The following is a 21,602-nucleotide window of genomic DNA, read 5'->3' as shown; positions in this document are numbered from 1 at the left end:
GTCCACTAAAACGTGTACATGAATGTTCATATTGGCATTATTCACAACAGCCACAAAGTAGAAACAACAGATGTACATCAACTGATGAAGGGATAGTGTGGAATATTCAGGCTATGGAATATGACTTGGCAATAAAAACAAGTGAAGTACTGATAAATGGCGCAATACAGATGAATCTTGAAAACATCACCAAGTGAAGAAGCCAGGCACAAAATCACATAATTCTATTTGTAGGATGTGTTCGGAATAGGTAAATCTATAGAGACAGAAAGTAGTTAGATGAGTGGTTGCCTAGGGCTGGGGCGAGTAGACTCGGGGAGTGATTGTTAATAGGTACAGGGTTTCTATTGGGACCCCCTGGTGGCTCAGACGGTAAAGAATTTGCCTGGAATGCAGAAGTCCCAGGTTCCATCCCTGGGTCAGAAAGATCCCCTGGAGAAGCGAATGGCTATGCATTCCAGTATTCTTGCCTGGAGAATTCCATGGACAGAGGAGCCTGGCAGGCAATAGTCCATGGGGTGGCAAAGAGTCGGACATGACTGGGTGAATAACACACACACAGGGTTTCTATTAGGGGTGATGAAAATGTTCTAAATTGATTGTGATGACGGTTGCATAATTCTGTGAGTGCCTTAAAAAACTGTGGATTCTTACACTTTTTAAATAAGCCAATTGCATGCTATGTGAACTGTATCTCAATTAAGTTCTTTCTAAAAAACTAGGCTAGGACTTCCCTGATGTCCAGTGGGTGAGATTATGTGCTTCCACTGCAGGGGGCACAGGTTTGATCCCTGATCAAGGAAGTTCTGCATGCTGCAAGGTGTGCCAAAAAATAATAATGATTAATTAAAAAGCTAGGCTAGGAAATTCCCTGTTGGTCCAGTGGTTAGGACTCTGAGTTTCCAGTGCTGGGGGTCCAGTTTTGATCCCTGTTCGGGGTACTAAGATCTCGCAAGCCTGGAGATGTGACCAAAAAAAATAAAAAGAATTTTCTTTACAAACTAGGCTAACAACCTGCTTCTCAGGATTGCTGTGATGAGCAGAGATGTCTTGGTACCCCAGGGCGGGTACCCATCAATATCTGCATAGGGGACTAGCCTGACATTTCATACACTCCAGGGAGGTCCCACTTGCCCTGGCATCCCTGCTCTGGGCTCCCCTCACCCCACCCAGGGGCTCTCCAGACCTGTGTGTGGCTGCAGGAAGGTGTGGCAGTGGGCTGTGCACATCCAGGGATGCACCTGGGGCTGAGTCTGGAGCTGCAGTGCAGTATTCTTCCAAACTCAGTATCAGGCGGGCTTTGCAGGAATGAACGTGGGGCTCTGGGGCAGGATGGTGAAGCTGCCAACCCAGCTCTGCCATCAACCTCCCTGTAACCTTGGGCAGGTCTTCAGCCTCCCTGAGCCCTGCCACCTGCCACCTAAGGGCTCCCTGGGTTCACATCACTAGCCCTCTCAACGACCCCCGACCAGCTCATACAATTACTGTCCCCTATTTTATGGACATAGAAACTGAAGCTTAGACTAAGAATCTTGCCCAGAACACCTGCCCTCAACACAGGCCACCTGCTCTGTGTGCACCATGACTGGTGCTAGGGCTCCTACTGTAGGCCTGGCCCTCAGATAACTGCTCCGGCCAGGCACTGCCCCGAAGTTTGACTTTCTATCCACATTCAGCCCTGCAAGGCTCATCAGCCCTGTTTCACAGGTGAGGAAACCGGAGTGCAGTCAGAGCCTAAACCCAGGCAGTCTGACTCTTGAGCCCCAGCCGCTAACCAGCGTACCATGAGGCCTCTCAAGAGCGGGATAAAGACCCTCCTGAGCTGGAGGAATAGGGGATCCTCATACATCACAGAGCCAGAATGTTCTGCCTGGAAGGGGAGCAGGGGGTTAGGCAGAGGGGCAGACCTTGCAGCAGGAAGCAGGAGGAGGGGAGCGAGCAGTTCTGGTCTGAGTGGGCTGGTGGCCGAAATCATGGCACCCCCACAGGAGGACCCAAGACAGCCCTGGCTCCGGGGAGGACTTCCCTGTAGGTCATACGGTAAAGGATCTGCCTACACTGCAGGAGACCTGGGTTCGATCCCTGGGTCAGGAAGATCCTCTGGAGAAGGGAATGGCACCCCACTCCAGTATTCTTGCCTGGGAAATCCCATGGACAGAGGAGCCTGGGGAGCTATAGTCCACGGGGTCGCAAAGAGTCGGACACGACTAACACTACTACTGCTACCGGGGAGCCTTGGTCCTCTTCCTGTGCTGTGTGAGGCCGCAGGGAGGCGGGGGCTGATGGAGGCTCAGCTGGGAGGGCGTCTGGGATGGGGAGAACTGTAGGGGTCACGGGGCACCAGAGGGAGAGCCCCCCCAATCCAGGCAGGAGCCCAGGCAGGGCCCCCTGCCAGCTCCCCACCTCTCACTCCTCCTTGGCAAGGCGGGTCTCCAGGAAGCATCCCTGCCCGACGCCCCCGTGAACTTGCCCCATCCTGGCACCTCCTGCTCCATGGAGGTGGGGCGGGACCCGAGCAGGTGTTTCCTCTGGAGGGAGGCGTGTCTGAGGGAGGATGACAACTCACACCTCCGCTGGGGCACCGCCTAAGTGCTGCGTCACAGTGCGCGGTTGATGTAATTCCCACCAGATCCCCGGGAAAGAGGAGCTAAGGCGCCTCCTCTTCCTATAGACGAGGAGTCTGCGGCTGGAGACGAGCAGGACTGAGGCGCCGCCCCCTGGCAGCCAGGGTCTGAGCGGAAGTCTGTTAAGAACCTGAGCTCTTAACCGCTGGGACAGGCTGCCTCCAGGGAGAACGTGCCAGAGGGCACAAGCTAGACAGAGAGGCTAGCAGGCTGAGAAAGGGAAGCTCTCTTCCAACTCCAAGCTGCCTGTGGGTTTGAGGAGGGAAAACTTACTCCAGCTCTCAAAGGGGAGGCGGCCATACCAGTCCAGGTTGGGGGGTGGAGGCGGGGTGGGGATGGGGGGCGGGGAGAGAGGGGCTGGGAGTGGAAGTGTGCCCATCACAGAAGGGGGCTGCAAAAAGAATGGATGGCCCTGGCATGGTGCCACATAGCTGCCCAGGTGGGAGGGACTGCCCCCCCATGCCAGCCACCAGCAGAGCGGAGGGTGCCTGGGCGCCCGTGCCTCCTGTTCACTGTCATCCCTTTCCCGCCCCCCCACCCCCGGCTCCCCCCGCCGCAGGCTCCCCAGGCTCTCTGGCCGATGCACGCGTTCGTTCCTTCGGTTCCCCCTACTGTTTGCCCACCTCCTACTCTTACTCATTCTTAGACGTCCGGGAAGCCCATTGGATGCCTCCCCTGGGCTCCACTGACGCCTGTGGGTCCCCCTCACAGCTCCGTTTCCCTCTTTGCCTTTTCTATTCTCTCCCCGCCCTCCCCTCCATGCCCAGCACAGGACTTGGCTGGCACAGTGATAAATGTGTGATGAACTCAATTTGCTGTCAGATTTAAAGATCACACGAATAACTCACTCAGACCTTGCACAGATAAGTGTCAGCCCCTCAGAGGGGCTTATGTGTCAGCTAGAAAGGGAACAGGTGGGACATTCACGTGGCCTCAGTCAAGAAACTTCAGCTAAGAGCTGCCCGCTTGGGGAATAGAGGCGCACAGGGAGGAACAGCCGATCCACTTGCTTGCTCGCTCCTGGTCTCTGCTCCTGGAACTGGTTGGCGAGAGCCCTGAGGCTCAAGCCTGGCTGTGCCGTGTGACCTTGAGCAGATCGTCACCCTCTCTGGTGACCTCAGGAAGGAAGGCAGGAGCCGAGGCAACCGGGAAGGGGCTGGGCGGACAAGGGCAGGAGGTGGGATGCATAAGAAGACGCTGATTCAGGGGATGGAGCGGTGGCGGCAGCAGGGTAGACGCGGTGTTTGGACAGCTGCAAGTCCTTAACGGGGATTTCCCCCCTTTTCAACAAATCCCCGTAAAACAGCATTTTGTCCAAGTCAGCGTTTTGTGGCAGCCTGGGCCTCCTCCGGGGGCGGCAGAGAAGGTTGGCTGCGAGCGGGTAGCGCTCCAGGGTCCTTCAGAACAATGAGGGGGGGAAAGGGGAATGGACCCCAGCAGGAAGAAGAAGCGGCATGAATACAGACCCCTCTCTCCCTGGACAGGGCTTCAGGAGCAGAAGGGCCTCAGCAATAAGTGACCCCTCCCACCAGTCCCCTCTCCAAGGGTCCTGTACCAGGGACGATCAGCAGGAGGGGAGGGGGCAGGTGATCCTGCGGAATTGAAGGGCCTGCCCTCTCCCCACCCCATTGCACACGTGAGCTCTCAGAGGGCGCGATGCAAAGGGGGGCCTGGGCGCGGGGCGCAGGTTCCCGGCGGAGCGTGCAGGGGTGTGGCCAGTGCGGCCCCGGCCGACCCCCGCCTCCCCTCGCCCCGGGTGGGTGGATGGAACGCGGCTCTGCGCAGGCTCCAGCTGATCCAAGCCCCCCACCCCAGAAGGGCGGCTGCAGCTGAGGGAGCCGCGGGGAGCTCAGGCAGCCCCGGGGCCTGGCCAAACCACAGGTATGTTATGAGACGCTTCCTGTTGTGGAGACATTTCTGCGGGATCGGCTGCCCCGCTTGCTCCCCCGGTGCCTCCTGTCTCCCCCCGCCCCCCGCCCCCGCCCGGCCGCGCTCTGCTCTCTCCCTGGGTCTCTGGGCCTGACCCAGTTCTCTCGGTCTCTCTTTCTCTCTCTCTAAGCCCTGTCTCTGCCACTTCAACAGGTGAGCAGCATTTCTGCGGCTCTCCCTATCAGGAGTCCAGCCCTGGGCCGGGTCGGGGGTCCTGAGGCCCTTTACATTCTGACTGCCCCTGAACTGTGATTCCAGCAGAGCTCCTTTCCAGCTGTGTGATCTCGGGCAAGTAACTTAACCTCTCTGAACCTCAGTGTCTTCATTTGTGAAAGGGTTAATTGACATGGTCTGAGCCATCAGCCCCTTAATGCTGCCCTGTTCTGTTACCCTGATGGTCAGAAAGTCCTGCCTTCAGTCTAATCTTAATGACTCCTGCTGCAAAGCAACATCTCCGCCAACCCTTGGAGACCTCAGGTGACTTGCTGCCAAAGGCCAGGACCTTGTGAAGTTCCCTTAAAGTCAATTATCTGGCCTTCTAGGCCTTTTCTCTGACCGCTCCTGAGATGCTGCTGACTAGGGGTCACACAGCCTGCTCAGGACAAGGACGGAGTTATGGATCTTGGAAAGAAGCAGAGGAACTGCCCTCCTCACCCACTGGGCATGATGCCCACCCCCCCTGCCTGGCGACGCCATACTTCTCCAGGGTTCCTGAGCTCCCCATCCCCCACCTCTCTCCCAGCTTGCAGAGATCAACATCCCTTTCCCATCCCCCTTTCCTGAGTCTCAGATGAAAGGGGTCCTGTCTCCCACTCAAGGGCCCCCCGCCGCCCCTCCACACCTCTTCCTCGGGGCTTGGGGGAGGGTGCTCACTGTGGATGCCTCCCCCAGTCCCAGCCTCTGCATCCCAGTCTATACAGGCCTCACCCCCGCCCCTGGCCAGCCTCATCTTTCTCCAGCCCTTCTCAGCCAAGCTTCTTGAAAGAACTCTCTCTACCCCTCACCCCCTCACCTCGTGTGTTTCCTTCTCACCAGCACTGCCTCCCGCCTTGTGACCTTGCTTTCCTCCTTCCTGGAAAGGCTCCTCCTCAGATTCTTCTCTGCTCCTTCCCTCTGCCCACTTTGCAGACCCAGGCTTGCCCCAAGGAGCTGGCTCAGACCTCTTCTCTTCTCTCTGGATGTTTCTCCTGCAGTTTCCAGCTCTCCCCAGCTCCCACGGTTCCAATCCCAGCACCAGGGACCCCCATGTCTGTTTCCAGCTACCACTCCCCTGAGCCCCAGACTCTTGAGTTCGATTATGAGCCAAGCATTTTCTCCTGGCTGTCCCTCAGACGCCTCCACCCAAACTGCTGTCATTATCTTCTTCCCTATTACCTGCTTCTCCCCCACTCCCTGGTGCCCAGGCCAGAAATCAGGACACCACTCCTGCCACTTCTGACCCTTCCTTCCTTACATGGAATCTCTCCAGCCTATACACTGCCTTAGCACAGGGAGGAAAGGCTGCCCCTCCATCCAGCCAACTCGGGCTTTCCTCGTGGACGTTGCCCGGTGTCCTTGCACAGCAACCGACCTGCACAACTATACATGAGAGCCCTGTTCCTTTGCCCTAAACCCCCAATCCAATCTTGCAGACTCTGTCTCACTTCTGTTCTTTCCCCTCCTCCCACATTCTCTCTGTCCTAATACAGACCTTGTGCTCTCCCAACACACAGCCCAGAGCCTGGCACAAGCCAGCCATTCAGTAAAGGGTTGTTAAATTGCCAGATCCTCACCTGGATTATCATAACTGTTCTCTCCCACCCCTCAACCTCAGCTTCTCTGTTTTCCTCAGAACATCCTATAGATATTCCAACAGTGCTTCTCAAACTCTAGCATGCATCACATGATTTTAAAAACACAGGCTCCTAGCCCATACCCTCAGGGATCCTGATTCAGTAAGTGTGGAGCAGGGCCCAGCATCTGCAGTTCTAACAACCTCCCAGGAGACACTAATGCTGCCTATATGTGAACCACACTTTGGCACAGCTCTGCCATGGCCGTCCCCACTCTGGATTCTCCAATGACTCCCTAGTACCAACATGATAAATCCCATGCTATTCTGCAGCTCACATAGCTTATTGGAGAAGGCATATAGTCGTCCCTCTGCATCCACGGGTGATTGGTTCCAAGACCCTCCGTGGATACCAAAAATCTATGAATGCTTGAGTCTTTTATATAAAATGGTGTGGTGGGACTCCCCTGGTGGTCCAGTGGCTAAGACTCTGATCTCTCAATGCTGGGGCTCTGGGTTTGATCCCTGGTTGGGAAACTAGATCCCACATGCCACAACTAAGACACTGAGCAGCCAAATAAATAAATAAAAATAAATATTTTTTAAAAATGGTGTGGTATCAAAAAAAAAATGGTGTGGTATCTGCATATAACCTATGCACATCCTCACATATACTTTAAACCATTTATAATACCGAATACAATGTAAATGCTATATAAGTAGTTGCTGGGATACAAGGTAAACTTAAATTTTGCTTTTTGGAAATTTTGGGAATTGGTTTTCAAGTATTTTTGATTCACAGTTGGCCGAATTTGAAGATGGACATGGAACGTCCGGATACAGAGGGCTGACTGTACTTTAGATTCAGTGGTAATTTGGATAAAGAAAGCAGAGAGGATGGCGAGATCATAGTGAGGCTGGCACACTCCTGAGATCACAGCTGGTGGGGAGGCACACTCCAGGTCTAAGGGTCATGTGTGTAAGGAGAAGGTTGGGAACCAGCTTGTTGTGGGAACCATGTGGGTGATTGACATGCCCACACAGACCCTTCCGCCACGTGTGTCTCTGACTCCAGATCCTCACCGGCCTGTGTATCTGAGACGTCAGAGGTCTCTCTCTCCTGTCTAGGTGTCACCATCCCATTTGCCCACCCCGTTTATCTTCCTCTGCTCTCTTGTGCCTTATACCTAGGTTCTTAGAGTTCCTGAAATCTCTAGCTGCTGGTCACTTGATGGGAGCCTCCAGAAGGCCAGCATTTGTGGCCTTAATGCTAACGTCAGGTCTGGGGCTGACCTCCCTACATGATCCCTGAGCAGCCCCACAAGTTCTGGGTGGAGACTTGCGGGGTCCAGTCCCCATGACCTCACTGTCCTGCAGGTCACTGAGACTCTGAACCTCTCAAATTTAAATATGCAAGCATGAGGACTCTTTCGAAGCAAAAGAGCTACCTGGAATCTGAGAGTTGGGGGATGGAGGGAGGCGGCTAGGCTGGAACAGGGCTGCCTGGAGAACACCTTATAGTCCAGACTGATGGCAGGACAGGAGTGCCGCCCTCTGCCCACCTTGTCTACACAACCGAGTTTCAGTTCCACCAAGAGTCCCAACACCCGTCACCCCTGCAGGTGAAGAAGACCTTAGACCACAGGGAACCTCAACCTGCAAAACAGCACTGGAAGGAGGTTTTAAGAACAGAGTTCAACATGCCCATAGAGGCAAGAGATGGTGGAATATTCCAAATTGACTGGGCAAAGAAGACCGAGGGGCTTCTAGGATGCGTAATATCTAAGAGGCAGAGAACCTGTGGGTCTGAAACTTGAGAGGGAGCGATATAAGCTGGAGATTAAAATAGTGCTTCATTGGTGGCATTGCTGCAGCCTGGATGAGGGCCATGGGCTCACCCTTAGGGAAATCACCCATGTTTAGGGGTAAGAGGAGAACCAGCATCCTGAATCCAGACACCCCAAACTTCTTGATGTTTCCCTGTACCCACTGCCCACCTTTGCCTGCACAATCCTGTTTGCCTGAATTGCCCTTTCTTTCTTTCTCCAGGTGGTGGTAGTTTTGGTCACTAAGTCATGTCCGACTCTTACAACCCCATGGACTGTAGCCTGCCAGGCTCTTCTGTCCATGGGATTTCCCAAGCAACAATACTGGAGTGGGTTACCATTTCCTTCCTCCAGGCAAACATGTCATTCCTCATTTAAGACCCAGTTAAATGCCTCCTCCTCCAAGCAGTTTTCCCTGCCTCCCTCAGGCAGAAAAGCTCCTCCTCCAGGGCCTGTCTTCCCCGACACCCATCTCATCCTTAGCTGGGGCTCAGCACATAGTAGGTGCTCAGTACAGTCTGCAGCCTGGGTGCTCTAGCTCCTAGCCTCTGACAACTCCACCTCCAACCTCCTGCCAGCCTGCAAGATGGCTTCTCATAGGGTCCTTTTTCCTTGGTGGCTCTTCCAGAGTCCTTCTCAGCTCTGGGCTGGAGGGGGTTTGGGCTGACCTCCCTCCCTGAAGGCGACTAGGTCCACTTCCCGGGCCACCAATCTTTGCTCGTCTCTGAGGCTAGCCAGCCCACCACTACCCTGGGGAGGGGCATCTTGGGGGTAACAGAATGTCCAGGGAGGTAGGAACAGCCAGGTGGGGGCAAATGAACCAGAAGAAGCCCAGCAGCAGACAGGAGCCAGGGCAGTCTTGTATCCTCAGGCAGGTGGCCAGGGGACTGGCCCTTCCTCGCCAGGGGCTCAGGCCTCAGCTAGTGCCATTGCTCACTTCCCAGAAGAGGCCTTGAACTTTTGAGTGAGACCAAACATTGGAGGGCCACCAGACACAGGCACCCCCAGGCCCTAGGCTGAGCCCCGCCTTCTCAGCCGCCTGTCCCTCCCCCCACCCCCGCCTTCTGGTTCACATTTGCAGCCTTTTCCGGAGCGCCACCCGCCGCCCGCTGCCTCCACACGCCTGCCAAGATTCCTGGGCCTTCGCGGCTTCCCTGCGTGGTGGCGGCAGCTTCGGCGTCGGCAGGAGACGCTGGGCTGGGCAGGGAGGGGGCCCGGCAGGAGCACGGCCAGGCCACTGCACCCAGGCAGGCCAAGCAAACACGGCCGCGCCAAGGAGCTGGGGCGAAATAGTTGACAAATGAGAAAAAGCTGCTTCCGAGTTGGGCCGGAGGGAGCTGAGGTCACCTGCAAGAGGGGCTGCCCGCTAGGACACCCTGAGGCAGGAAGGGGCTTCCAAGGCAGCTGGGGAGAACAAGGGCAGATGGTCTGCAAGCACAGGCCTCATTCAGCCTGGGATACTGGAGAACCCCTGCCCCCAAATCTAGCTTACCTTTCAGGTCGGAGGGGCCTCTGAAGGTCCCAGCAGAGACAAGGCCTGAGAATTGAAAGAGGGAAACTGAGGAAGATGCCAGGAGCTGGGGAAGCCTCCTGCCCTAACTCACAGCCACACTAGGGCCTGCCCTGGGCTTTTTGCCAGGAGCCCCTGCTGGAACACTGGCCCCCAACCTCAGTCTCTTCTCAGGGAGCCAAGATGTGTGCTCCCCCACTGACTTCATTCATTCCATGCACACTCAGCAATGCCCACAGGAGACCTGGCCCTGAGTTGCTGCGATTCTTCCTGTCCTAGGGCCCAGGCTGAGAAAGCCCCTTCTGTGTGCCAGGATCCAGGCTGAAGAAGTCCCTACACTCTGCCAGACCCTAGGCTGGGGTGGTCCCTACTATAGACTCGGGTTTTACCTGGGGGAGCTCCTACTGGGTATGGAACCCAAGGCTAGGCCATGGCTCCTGGCTCAGCGCCCTGCCCTGCCCTGAACTAGCCAGAGGCATCAGACAAGTGGCCATCACACAGTTGACCAAGGTCTCTGGGTCATGGGAGTACACAGCAGAGAATACTGCCCTCCCTGGAGCTTCCCTAGAAGACTTCATGTGGGAAGGGGCTGGATTCTGAAGGGTGAGTAGGAGTCTGACAGTCAGGCAAAGTAAGAAAAGGAATTTCAGGCAGTAGGAAGCTGCTTGGCAGATACAGGGAAGGTCCAGAAGTGCCATGAGGTTGAGAGGATGAGCAGGAGCTGAGAGGGCCGGGCCAACTTGGTGAAGAGCCTTAAATGCGATGCTTGCGTTTCTCTGTGAGGCAATGGGGAGCCATGGATGGTTGTTGAGCAGGGCACATGATGTGGTTACAGCCCTCGATGGCCAGGTCCCCATTTCTGGCTCAATCAACCATGATGCCTGACTATCGTAAGCCCTAGTCCAGGTCACCCAGCAGAGCTGGGGCCGTAGTCCAAGCCCAGACATGAATCCCGGTGGATGGGGAGGGGATGCCTAGCCAGCCCACCTGGCAGGGAGGCCTGCCGGCCGCGTCACTCTCTCCCCCAGCTGCTTGCTCGCCTCTGCCCGCTCCCATGGAAACTCTGACATCCCAGTCCTCTCCCCGCATAGGCAGCCAGCTGCCGGAGCCAGCGGCTCCTAGGCCCTCTCTCCAGCTCAGCCGAGCCCTGCCCCCATCCGTGCCACTCTGACACCGTGACCCCAGAGCTGGGTCATGAGGCTGCTCTCTCTGAGGGCCCAGCCTGGCTGACGGAGCATGGGTGGGAGGTTCTCACTGCCCAACTTGACCCTGGCTTCTCTGCCCCAGTCCCCCATCCTCACCATGAGGCTCAGGAAGAGGAAGTGACTTATTTTGGATCCGGGCTTTTGAAAGATGAACATAGATTTAACTGGGTGGTGGTGGGGAAAGGTAATTAGTCCAGGCTAAAGTAGCAGCATGTGTGAGGGTATAGAGGCATGGACGTTGTGAATATAATTAAATAAATGAACTAAAAAAATAATAATAATAATTAAATAAATGAACTAACTAATCATAGCTGACACTTATTATGCACCTACTATGTGTCAGGGACTCTTCTGGCTCTTCTTGTGAAATGTCTCATTGAGTCCTCAGACCAACCCAATGAAGTATATGTTCTTTGTCTTTCCTTTTTACAGAGTGGGAAACCAAGGGACAGAGAGGTTAAGTAATTGGCCAAAGGTCACACAGCTTATGATGGGTAGAGCCGAGGCTGTTGGTGCCAAAGCTTGGGCTCCTAACCTCTCTAAATACAGATGGTTTGAGATGAGAAGAACTGGCTGATGTCAGCCTGAGAAATGCCTTGAATATCAGAATCAAAGACCCTGATACTGGGAAAGATTGAAGGCAAAAGTAGAAGAGGTGGCAAAGGATGAGAAGGTTAGACAGCATCACCGACGACATGAATTTAAGCAAGCTCCGCAGACAGTGAAGGACATGGGGTCGCAGAGTCAGACACGACTTAGCAACTGAACAACAGCATCAGCCTCAGGACCCCAAGCGCAGCTTAAAGCTGGTTCTCCAAGCCCTTCACACATTAGCCCTTAATAATAATGGTCTCTAGAAATCCCAAGTATAAGGAATTCCCTGTCAGTCCAGTGGTTAGGACTCTGTGCTTCCATTGCTGTGCCATGGATTCCATTCACGGTCAGGGAACTAAGACCCATGAAATGCACAGTGTGGCCAAAAAATAAAAAGCAACAAATAAAAATCCCAAGCACACTTTATGCACCAGACACTAGGCGTGTTCCAGGCATTTTTACCATGGTCTCCCGTAACCCTGTAAGGCGGGAATTGCTATCGCTTTTTTGAGGAGGAGGGTTGAGGCCCAGAGAGGTGACATCCATTCTCCACGGTGAAGCACCAGGACTAAGATCTGAACCTCGGGGCTTGCCAGCCCTCAGATGGCCAAACCCTGGTTCACTTGGGCTTCCTGGAGACTGCCGCCATGGTAATGCTCCCCACTCCTCCTCCACCCCCGTCTGTGCTGCCTCGACCCAGATGGCAAGAGAGACCAGCAGGGCTGGCGACAGAGTGGGCCGCTCCTACCCCGGGCCTCAGGAGCCCACTCCAACTGACTAAGGCTCCTTCAGTCCTACTAAATAGGAAAGTGGGGCGGGTGGGTGTGCCAGGGCAGGGCCTGAGCCTGCTTCAACGGGACTCTGTTCTTAACCTGCGCTCTCAGCTGCCTTCCCTAATCTCCTGAGCCCCTCCCCTGGCGACGTCGCCTCCTTGCACAGTGCCTGCCTCCAGCTAAATCCCAGACCAGAGGTGGTGGGACAGTCTGCACCCCCTTGTCCCCCACCATCTTCTGAGAGCTCAGGCTCCTTAAGGACACTGGCCAGGGCCCCAGGCCCGCTTCCCCATCCCAACTTTCCAAACAGAGGTGCGGATTGATGGCCAGGAGGCGAAGAGTCGACTCCTCCCAGAGCAGGGCTCATGGGAGAAGTATCCGTTTTCTGAGCCCTTACTGGGAGCTGGCCCTCCGCTGAGAGTCCTGCTTAAAAAATCATGACAGGGTATGAACCGCTCTGGAGCCCAGCTGCTCACATTCCTCTCTCAGCCCTGCCTCTTACTAGCAGTGACCTCATTCATTTGTGCCTCAGCTTCTTCGTCAATAACATGGGAGCAATTCCTACTTCACAGAGCGCTGGAGAAGATGAAGGGCGTTCATTTCACGTAGCCGACTTCCAGCAGTGCTGGGCATAAGGGAACATTCAATATAGGTTTGCTATTATCATCGTCTTCATCGCCATGACTGGCCTCCCCCAAAGCCCTGGTGAGATTAAATTATAAACCCTATTTCACAGATGAAGAACCGGAGGCTAGAGACAAGTCACTCGCCCAAGTCTGCCAGCCAGGCCGTGGTGAATGATGCCAGAATTGGGACCCAAGCCCAGTGAGTTCACAGATGATGACAGTCTCGCGGCTCCCTGGAGCTGAGGGCCAGTGTGCATGCAGGCGTGCGTGTGTTGGGTTTGGGCCAGGGGGTGGGGGGGTCCTCCACATCCCCTCAGCCCCTCCTGCCTGACCCCCAGGGGCTCCTCTGCCCAAGCCCCTGCCGCTGCTGCAGGAGGGGGCTGTGCATTCCTGGCTAAGCAGCCGGATTTGCTGTGCTCCGGGAACTATGAAAAGAATGTTTGCCACGAGCTGAGCCGTGGTCGCCTGTCAGAGGGAGCGTGGCCTGGAGGGCCCACGCAGAGCTGTGTGGTGGCCAGCAGCCGCCGCGGTGGGAGGGAAGCAGGCTAGACGGGAGACAGCTTCTGGTTAGCGACGGCAGTGGATGCTGCAGGGGGGTGGCGACCGAAGAGTCGGCCTCCTGGGGCAGTTTGGGAGAAGAGAAAGGACCCCTCCCCACACACAAGCGACACTGCTCCTCATCGCAGGCTCCAAGGAGATCCGAGGAGGCATTACTGGCCCATCTCATGGATGGGCTTATGGAGACCCAGGGGGAAGCTCACTGCCGTGGCAGAATTGAGACCCGAGGTCCCGACCCCATTCTCCCAGAAACCACCCTCCCTCACAGGGCCCACCAGGCCCACAACGCATCCTGAGATACCAGAAAACACCATGCCAGCCCTCACTGTCCTAGCCGCGCTTCCAGCCTGACCTTCTCATGATTACTGCTCCCCACGTTTCCTGTCCCTCAAAAAAGTACCTTGTGTATGACAGTGCCTAGCACACAGTGGACCGATGAGAAACAATTAAGTTTCCATTCCCTTCCCCCCACAAACCGAGCCCTGGAGAGGGCGGTAACCTAGGAGGTCAGCGGGGGAAGAACATGAGCTGTACATCCTTATGAACCTGGGAATGAATCCCAGCTTGACACTCCAAAGGGGGATGCTTGGCCAGGTAACGGGCCTCTCTGAGCCCTCCACTTCTCCCTCTGTCAAATGGGCTACCGACCTTTGCCTTGCAGCAGTGTAATAAGGACTAAATGAGATATGCAAACACAGGTCCTGGCACATAGTGGCTGCCCAGTAAACTTTTATTGTTACTCTCCCCCAAGGGGACAGAAAGAATTGAAGTTAGAGAACCTCTAATGACAAGGTTCCCTCCATCCCAGGTTCTGGATGGCCCCTGTGAGGGGAGCACAGCCTCCGGCGGGAAGCGAAGCCTGAACCCAGGGTCCCATCCATCCCTCAGGGCTCAATTCCGCCACTGGCTGCTGTGTGACCCTCGGCGAGTTCCTCTCTGAGTCTCTGTAATCCCGTCCAGGAGATGAGCCAGCAGTGCTGGCACGGCTCTCTCCAGGAGGCAGTAACCCGCTGCCACCCGCTTCTTCTGCCCTCTAAGAGCCAAGAATCTCAGCCTGCATGGGGACAGTCACCTCTCAGTTCAGAACTTTCCAAGAATCTGAATGGACGTAGGGCCAGGCCCTCCCCCGTCCCTTCCCAGGATCCAACCAGAGGGGTGTAACAGACTCTGATCAGAAGTCTGGGTGAAAGTTCTTGGCTCTGCACCCTGATCATGTGTGACCTGGGACTACTCCTCACCTCTCTGTAGGCAAAAGGACCCTGGAAATCAGCATTAGCATTCCCATTTTATACATGAGGAAACTGAGGCACAGAAATGGGAAGACCCTTGCTCAGAGTCACGTGGAAAGTAACCCCAGTCTGAGTCCCAAGATCAGCTCTTCCCCTCACTGCACATGCTGCTTTCACTTAAGACCTGCTGTCCACATCCCACCACCCTCGAAATGCCCACAGAATACAGCAGGCCTGAAATGCCCTTTCGGGGACCATGGCTTCCCTAGCTGATGTCTGGGCACACATGTGCACACATATGGCCTCACACACCCACTTAGGCTTCTAAACATACATACTCAGGCCTCACAGACACTAACTAGCCCCCAGACTCATGGCCATACTCAACAGTCAGCCCCCTGCACCTAAGCATACCAGACCCTGGAGTTCAAACCCACATCTCCCCTTGATCTGCCTCCTCTGGGGTCAGACCACAGTCACTCAGGGCACGATTCCTGGCCCACCCTCTCCTCACCCCCACAGTCAAGCATCACTGAGGCCTGTCCAGTCTCTCTCCTTATTCCTCTCCATCTATAGCTTCCTCTTATCCCCATGGCAACCACTCACCTCAGCCTCCATCATCTTCCTCCTCAAACTCTTGTCCAGCCTCCTAAGTGGCCTCCTTGCCCCCCAGAGCAACCAGAGTGATCCCCAATTTGCACCACTCTGCAGCTCACACCCTTTCTCTGAACAAGGTCCTGGGAAACCTGACCTCAAAGTAGTTGTCAGTCCCTCCACCTCACTCCCCTACCAGGTGAGCTCTGAGCTATGAGCCGGCAACTACTCACCACCCCCAGAGAGAACTCTGCAGCTTCCCACCTCCACACCTTCGCACATGCTGTCCCTTCTGACTGGAATGTCCTCATTTACCCTTTCCTCCCCCTGCACCTGTCAAAGTTCTCATTCTCCCTGAAAACCCCAGCTAGAGTCACCTCTTCGCTGCCTCTCCTGACGGCCCCTCCACACACACTTTGGCTTACAAGGTGCCTCCCCCCACGTACCCCAGTGGGCACCCTGAGACACAGCTGCACCCCATATGAGAGGCTGCTGCGCCTCTGTAAATGCCTCAGGCCACAGATGGGACTGGTTCATCTGAGGCCCCACTCTCCTACAAGGGGAGCCCCATGCCTGCCACTGGGGGGCTGGAGCGGGCTGGGGGACCAGTAGGGCAACCAGCCTTCAGTCTGGCTCAGACCCGGAGCAGGGGAGGAGGTGGGGTGCTCAGGCTGACATCCCTGTTGGCTATCTGCCTGCCCCCTTCTTGTGGAAACTCATTTTCACTGTGACAGACAGAGTGAAACTGGAGCGGGAGACCCTACTGAGAGAGTGTGTGTCTGCGTCTGTGTGCGCGCACACGCATGTGTGCTATGCCGTCTGAGTACATCTGGCTGGGCCAGGTGGGGCCTGTCTGTCGTTTCAGCATCTGTCGTGGGGTATGTTTCAGTAGAGACGTTCTGGTGTGTGATTGTGTGTGACTGTCAATGGGAGGGAGTGTAGCCATGCAGCTGTGCGTGGCTCTGTGAGTATGTCTGTGGTGTGTCCTCATGATTGTTTTGGGGTGACTGAGTGTCCGAGGGCTTATCTGCGTTCAGCAGCCCAGGAGGCCAGTGGGGACAGCTGTGTGCTGACCAAGGCCACCAACTCCCCGCACAGAGCTGCCCTCGGCGTCTCCTCTTCTGGGATCTACAGTGGGCTCCCTGAGGGTTCCCCATCTGCTCAGGGCAGTGAGCGTCAGTCCCCCGAGAGGAACCCCAGACTGCCTAACCCTCCAGCGCCCCCAGGTCATCCAGACACCCAAGGCGGCTCCCTGGGAGGCTGCCTTCACTAAGGGCGCTCCAAGGAGCGGGTGAACCCTACCACCAGACAAGGGCACAGACCTTAGCAAGAGACGCTGACGCAGACAGGAGGGAGGGCTTCCGGGTTGCCAGGGTCCCCTGAGGGAGGTCAGTGGTATTTCTGTGTCAAAAGCCTAGCACGTTCTCACACACACCGAGGACCTCACGTAAGCACACACTTACACACACACACGAATGACATACCGGCAGACACGCGCTGTCCCCCTCACACCCCACAAAGGCACACACCGACAGGCTCACACACGCACACACACAACAAGCAAACTCCAAGGGTCTGCCCTTCAAAGCTCCGTAACTCCCAGGCTCCTCTGGCTGAACAGTGTCTCCCCACGCATCCCCCCAACCCCAGGGGAATCCCATGGTCGCTATGTCTCCAGCCCCAGGACAGACACTGGGGAGGCAGTTCTGGGGCCCCCAGACCCCAGCTCCTCTGAGTCAGGCACCAGCCCCCCTCACCCCTCCGCGGGTCTCAAATCTGAGCTGCAGCAAGGTGCTGAGCCTCTGGCAGAGACAGCCCTCAAAACCCCAGTCTCGGGTTTGGGGGATGCTGTTGGGACACCCAGAATAGGAGGGACTTGGGGGCAGAAGCAGGAAAAAAACAAAAAAACAAAAAACGGGAAACCGGGAGGTGGCCAGCTAGCTAGAACCAGCAGAGAGATGGGGAGAGGAGAGCCTGGGGTCTACAAGGGGTGGGGGGTGGTCCTAAGGCCCCTGCTTTCTCCTGACCCTGCGATGGAAGCGTTGTCATCCCATTTCGCAGGTGGGAAGAGAGACTCCCGGAGGTGAAATGACTGCTCCGAGCCACATGGCCAGGGATTCCACCCGGGCCTGTCTGAAGCTGGAGCCCCCGCTTCTGGGAAGGAAGGGAGGAGGGGCTCCCTCGTGCCCGCGCCAACCCCCGGCCCGAGTCCCCCAGCCTGTCCTCACCCCGGAGTCCTAGGCGCCGGCCCAGGTGTCCCCGACAGTCTCCGGAGAAGCGCAGGCCGGGTCTTGCCCTCGGAGCCCCCAAGCCCGGCAGCCGCGCCGCCTCCTCCCGGTTACCTGCAGGGGCGGCCGCCGGGCGCCGCTCCTGGCCCTCGAGGGCGGCCCGGGGCGCGCGGGCTCCAGGCAGGGGCGTCGTCGGGGTCCGCGCCGGCGGGGCTCCGCGTCGCTCTGCCGGCCGCCCCTCGCGGCTGCCGGAGTGGGCGGGCGGCGGGGGGGCCGGGGCGGCGGGAGGGGCGCGGCGGGGCGGGGCCTCCACCCTCCTCTTTCCACAGCCGCCGCCAAGGCCCGCACCCCGCCCGGCAGAGCGCGCGCCCAGCCCGGCCTCGACAGCCGCCTCCCTCCCGGACCCACCCGGAAGCCCCCACCCCACGACACCCCGGGCAGCGCGGCCCCCATGCCCCCTCATGCAACGCACCTTGTGCCATTGTCTGGGGCCCCCTGCCCTCTGGGGCCACCCGTCGAGGGGGGACCCAGACCCAGACCTGGCGCCGAGGAGGGCATGGTGTGCTCAGCGCGGGGAAGGGGCAACACCGAGATTGTCGCTCAGTCATGTCCCACTCTTTGCGACCCCAGGGACTGGAGCCCACCAGGCTCCTCTGTCCTTGGCAAGAGAGCTATCATGGTCTCTTGTGCCACCTGGGAAGCCCAGCACAGGGATGGTGGGCCATACGTGAGCAGTTGTCGGAAGGCTTCCTGGCAGTGGTGACCTAGCCTGAGGGGCAGGACTTAGCGGGGTGGCGGGAGGAGGGGAGCTGGTGACCTGCTCATTCTGGGTTTAGGGAAGTGAGCCTGTGCGCGCGCACAGAGGCGCACAGTAGAACCTTGTAGGCCATGCAGAAGTCGGTTAGATTTCACTTCAAGGAAATGGGGAGCCACTGAAGGTTCTGGAGCAGTGCAGTGAGGTGGTCAGAGTTGTGCTTTAGAAAGAGTCCCCTGACTTCTCTGCGGAGGAAAACAGAGGCAGGGACGCTGGAGAAGGCTACTGTTCAGGAACCAAGATCCCACATGCCCAGCATTCAGCTCCCCAAAACCAAACCACGAAACAGTAAGAGGACCCAAGGAAGTGGAATAAGCAGGATTTGGAGGTGGGGCAAAGGACCTAGACCTGGAAATGAGGACAGAGTCTAGGTTTCTGGTTGGGCAGTGGGGGCTGCTGGTTCGGAAGGAGGATGGCCGGATGCACTTCCTTGCACACCCCTCTGGGTTTCCATGTATCCAGCAGAGTTCTGAGCTAGAGGTTAGGAGCCCGTGGTATACAGATGGTAACTGAGGCCAGGGGAGTGATGCTCAGAGAAGAAGTGCTCAGGCCAGGACCATTAACATTAAGAGGACATGCAGCAGGAAGAGAGGTCTGCAATGGAGACCTGGAAGGTGGGACTGGGAGTTGGGGGGGAACCAAGAGAGCAGTGACTCAGAAGGCAAAGGCAGGGTGTTTCTAGAAGGCCAGGGAGGCCCAGGGTCAGATGTCACAGTCCTTTGGGACTGGCAGGGGCTGGTGGTTGGGTTTGAAGGAACAGGAGTCAGGCGGCAGAGGCCAAAGGAGTAGTCATTGGGGAGGAAGTAGAGGCAGCGAGTGCAGGGAGGAGTTTTAAAGGCATGTTGGGGTGAGGGGGTGTGTATGTCTGTCTGTCTGGTCTAAGTAGGAAAGACCATCCACAGGTCCAGAAAAGGAGCAGGAAGGGCCTATGGCTGTCTGTCTCTAGGTCTGGGCCCACCTCCATGGTCCCCTCCTTCTCCCACCGCCTACCCTCCAAGGGCCTCCCACTTTGCTGTCCCCCTGCCAAGGTACACACCAGTCCCGCCACTCCTAGACGGGGCCTCTCACCCTCACCCACCTCCAGAGTCTGGGCCCACTCCTATCCTAGCCCTCAGAGTGGGGCTGGGTTGCAAGGGGTCTTTGGGCCTGGCCTCCTGGCCTCCTGGCCTGAGCCAGCCCAGAGAGACTGCAGGGGAGCCAGGCTAGGGCAGTGCCCAAGGAAAGGGGAGGGGGCCAGGTTGGCAGGGTACCTAAGAGGACACTGGCTGGGGTGGAGAGCTGCGGCCCTTCCCCAAGCTGGTGTGAAAACCAGGCCCTTGGTGGGGATCACATGGGCCTGACTGGTCAGGGAGCGGGGTGGGAGCTAAGCGGCAGGGACTCCGGAGTCAGGCTGCCTGGGTTCAAGTCCAAGAGCCACCACTCATCAAATGCGTGTCTTGAGCAAGTTGCCTAACCTCTGAAGCCTCAGTTTCCTCATCTGAAAAGCTCTCATAGGCTTGTTGTGAGGATTAAATCCATTAATCCACCTAGAGTCTTTAGCTCTGAGGGTGAGCTGTTCTGGGGTGGGTGGGAGGAGGTGGTTCAGTGATGGGGGTGCTGGTGAAGCAAGCAGTCCAGTGCCTCTTGTGCTGGGGAAGGGGTTCCCATGGGCTGCACGCACACAGTTGCTGCAATACACACTTAGTCCCCCACGTGATCCTATCCCTGATTCTCCTGACTCACCCCTTAAACTTTCCTGAGCCCCCCGCCAGCCTGGTTCTATGTGCCTCATACATCCCCAGCCTCTCTCTTCTCCCCGTCCGGAAGGCTCTGCAGGAAGAGAGGGCTCCAGCTCCTGCGCCTTTCAGCCGGCCCTAGGAGGCCAAGTCTGGCCCTGTCCTGTTGTCCTGTGGTCCCTGGTCTTCACTGGACCCTTAAGGTGGGCCTCCCCCAAGCAAGACTGAGACAGTCTTGCCACGACCCTCCATAGCCGCCTGCTGTTCTACCAGCTTTTGGCCCAGCAAACTTCAAGGCAGGAAATGAGTGTCTGTGTGCCGTAGGTCGCAGACTTTCCTGCCAAGGCTCACCTCTGGGCTAAGCCAGGCCAGGCTCCCAGCCGGTTCTCCATCCCACCTGCCAGGGGCTTCCAACCTTGGTCTGTGGTGCCCAGATACCAGTGGGTCAGCTCTGCCTGTGGTTGCCTGCTGTGTGGCCTTGGACAAGTTGCTGCCCGTCTCTGGACTTCATTTTCCTTAGCCACAAGAATCCGAGGCCAGAACGGATTCAAGGACTGTTCTAGGCCTGAGTAGGGGTAGGAAATGTGATGGTTGGTTAAAATGAACCAGACAAGGCACGTAACCTGCTTAGCACAGCCCTGGCAGAGCCGATGCTGGCCTCCCCCGCCCCGTTCAGAGCACGAGCTGAGAAGTCACGCAGACCTGGGTTGGCATCGCAATTCTGCCTCTTTGTGACTGTGGGCAAGTGACCTCATTTCTTCAAACCTCAAACTCCTCCTCTTTAAAAGGGGGATAATGATAGTCCCTAATGACAACAGCTAACCCTTGCGGGGCTCTTACTCCATACCAGACACTGTTCTAAGCACTTCTCATGGATTAACTCGTTGAATCCTCACACCAATCTTTTGAGATGGATAAGAGTATTGTCCCCACTTTGTAGATGGGAAAATAGAGGCACAGAGGGGTTACCTGACTCACCCATGGTCACATGGCTAGGAAGTGGGTGAGCTGGGAAGTGGTTTTATGCAGGCTGGCTCCCCAGTCTCTCCTTTTTCCCACCGTGCTATCGGGCCTCTTAGAAACAGTGAATATAAAAGGCTTAACCCAAGCCTGGCACATAGTAATGACTTAATTAATGTTAGCAATTGTTATTACTGTCACCGTGATTCTCCCATTCCTTCTAGATTTCTATCTTGGTAAGTCAGTAAGAAAACTCTCTGGGCTCCAACCACTCTAGGTTGGAGCCTGGGGAGGGCCTGAATGGAATCTTCCTCTTGCCACCCCTTCCATCTGCCAGGCAAACTGAGGGGAGAGAGGGAAAGGTTCGCACAGATGTGTGGCCTGGGGTGTGCAAGTCATCCGGGGAGGGGGTGGGTATTGGTAACTGTCCCTACTCTCCCAGGGCCTTGGTGATTCTGCACACCCTCATGCCCACCCCACTCCCTAGGGGACTGGACTCTTGGTTCTACAATTCCCGGGAAGCCCTGCCCTCTCTTGAGACCTTCTTTCTTTTCAGCCACCAGAGGCCTCTCTTACAGAACTAGGGTAATGAAGACCCCTCCTGCAGCCCCCACCATTCTCCTCACTTCCACCCCCGGGGACCTCT

At 56.7% G+C, this 21,602-nt stretch overlaps 1 protein-coding gene and 1 long non-coding RNA gene across 5 annotated transcripts in view; one reads left to right on the top strand and one right to left on the bottom strand.

Moving 5' to 3' along the window:
- Positions 1-17,736, bottom strand: part of COL8A2 (collagen type VIII alpha 2 chain) — a 24,326-nt gene extending 6,590 nt beyond the window's left edge. Inside the window, exons 1-2 of one of the 4 annotated variants that reach the window (XM_043461914.1) lie at positions 17,582-17,730; positions 9,643-9,687 (exon numbers count right to left, since the gene is read on the bottom strand). The gene's annotated coding sequence lies outside the window, so the exon portion shown is untranslated. Of the gene's footprint in view, positions 1-9,642; positions 9,688-17,467 lie in introns of all 4 variants that reach the window. The other 3 variants (XM_043461915.1, XM_043461912.1, XM_043461913.1) reach the window with 3 other exon arrangements.
- The window catches only part of LOC122437228, a 19,760-nt gene continuing 10,942 nt past the window's right edge, over positions 12,785-21,602 (top strand). The window contains exons 1-2 of the long non-coding RNA XR_006268196.1: positions 12,785-12,884; positions 12,969-13,057. This is a non-coding gene — a long non-coding RNA (uncharacterized LOC122437228). The remainder of the gene's footprint in view (positions 12,885-12,968; positions 13,058-21,602) is intronic.

This window comes from Cervus canadensis, chromosome 2 (genome assembly GCF_019320065.1).
Source record: "Cervus canadensis isolate Bull #8, Minnesota chromosome 2, ASM1932006v1, whole genome shotgun sequence".
NCBI lineage: Eukaryota > Metazoa > Chordata > Mammalia > Artiodactyla > Cervidae > Cervus > Cervus canadensis.
The sequence above is the reverse complement of the archived record's forward strand: the minus strand, read 5'-3'. Positions and strand labels throughout refer to the sequence as shown.